Consider the following 2,079-nt stretch of genomic DNA (forward strand, 5'->3'; position numbering starts at 1 on the left):
CCCTGCCCTCTCCTGCGGAGGCCACGCGTGCCCACGAACCCTGCGCGCACGGGACGCGCCGCCCTTCCCGCGCCCACCGCTGTGGCTCACCCACACGATGCCAAGCGAACCCCGGCCCAACCCCATCTCCGGCGCTCCTCGTCACCCCCACCCCAAGGCTGCGTCCACACTGATCCCGCTAGAGTCTGCCGCTTGGACACAGACCGCCCAGCCCGTCTCCTGCAGACCGCGCGGGCGCCTCCAGCCTCCGGCGTGCCCCTGGCCAGGAGCCTGCCGGCCTGGGCCCGCCACCCTAAGACCCTCTGCGGGCCTGGAGGCGTGGCCAGCTTAGGGGGCTGCGGAATCAGAAGTGGACTCCGGGGGCAGCGGCGGGCGAGTGGTGCTCACCCCCACCCAGCGGGAGGCAGTCTCCTCCCCTAGGATCTGGGGTTCAGGGAGGTTCACCGGCCCCTGCAGGACACAGGACCACACGGTGCTGGTGGTGCCCTCAGCCGCTCCTGAGGTGCTGACTGTGCTGAGCAAGTGCCCGTGTGGCCGCCGCCCAGCCCCCCGCACGGCCGTCCCGTAAATACTCCCCAAGTGAGTCAGTGGGGAAGAGGAGGGGCCGACTCTAGAACCCCGGGCGTGGCCCCCACGTCATCCAGAAGAGGCCCCTCGTCGGTCGCCTTCCCGGGCATCTTATCTGACGCAGAGCCTCAGCAGCCCCGGGGCGGGCCGGCGGCTCAGGGCCTGCCCGGGCGCTCAAGGTGGCCGACGCGCCTCAGCCCGAGGGCTCTGTCCGGGCTGCGCCCCCCACCCCGGGCTTGCTTCGGAGGGGAGCCCCACCCAGAGCTAGGAGAGCCTGCGGGGCGCCTGTGGCTCAGCCCTACCGCCGCCTCCCGAGCTCCCACTGCCAGGCCTCACCCTCCCGTGGGGTCCCCCCGTGGGGTCCCCTCCCAGGCACTGCGCTCAGCCGCAGGGGCGGGCAGGCCCCCGCGTGCCGGGCAGTGGCCGCACTGGTCACCGCCCCTCCCAGGCTCGACCGATGGCTGCCCCGGCCGGGGCAGACCGCTCTCCCCGGGCACACGGTCACTGGCAGGCCACTTCTCCATGCCGTGGCCAGAGCGACCCCGGGCCTGCAGTGCGCCCCTCTGGGGACAACGTCCACTGCCTGGAACCTTGAAGGGCCCCCTCCTCCCCAGCCCCCGGAAGGCCTCCCAGCGAAGGCCATCTCCTGCCACCCTGTCTGGTGACCTTTCTGTCCTATGCGTAAGCCCGGAGGGCTGGACTAAAGGGGCCCCCTGTAGCCAGCACACAGCAAATGTTCGCTTGAGTGGTGGAGACGTCTGTCCCTGGAGGGAAGGGGGGTGGCCCCGGCACAGGGAGGGCCGCGTGGGCTGGGGGGTTAGGTCCTCGGTAGCCGCGGGCGCCACGCGGCAGGTGGCCCCGTGGGCTGGCGCTGCCCGGGCCAGAGCTGGAGGCGGGAGAGGGCCGGCCTGGCACTGCTTGGGTGGAGGAACCCCGGGAGAACGGGAGGTGGCCAAGGGGGAGGCCGCGGGAGGGAGAGGAGGCGCTGGCCGCGGGGGAGAGGGGCTGGGGCTGCGTCAAGGGCCAGCAGAAGCGGCCAGCGGGAAGTTCCAGGGCGGGGCCGCCCAGGGCTTTAACTGACTCTGCAGTCGGTTCACGCAGGAGCCGTGATCTCTGTAAACACAGTCCACCCCCGGGCGGCTGCGGTGACCAGCCACGAGCGGCCGGGGGCAGGGGCTGACCGGCTTGGGAGCAGCGGGCCCCAGGGGCGGGGCACCCTAGAGCCCAGAGCCGGAGCAGCTGGCCAGGCCAAGCCCTGGTCTGCACAGCCCGCAGGCAGCCAGGGCTTCACAGTGGAGGGGCCGGCGGAGAGACCCTGGTTTCTGGCTTCCGGCGAGGCATCAGATGACCGCTCCGGGCCGAGCCCCACGTGACCATGCTGGCAAGCTGCTGCCCCCGCAGGCGGCACGGGACTCCAGGTCCTCCTGGCCCCCTCCCTCCTGGGGCCTTCCTGGCCCTACAGGGGGCGGGGTGGCTCGCCTGTGCCCTGCTAAAGGGTAAGGGGCACCAGAG

Source organism: Condylura cristata, unplaced genomic scaffold, assembly GCF_000260355.1.
Source record: "Condylura cristata isolate star-nosed mole 26May11 unplaced genomic scaffold, ConCri1.0 scaffold00004, whole genome shotgun sequence".
NCBI lineage: Eukaryota > Metazoa > Chordata > Mammalia > Eulipotyphla > Talpidae > Condylura > Condylura cristata.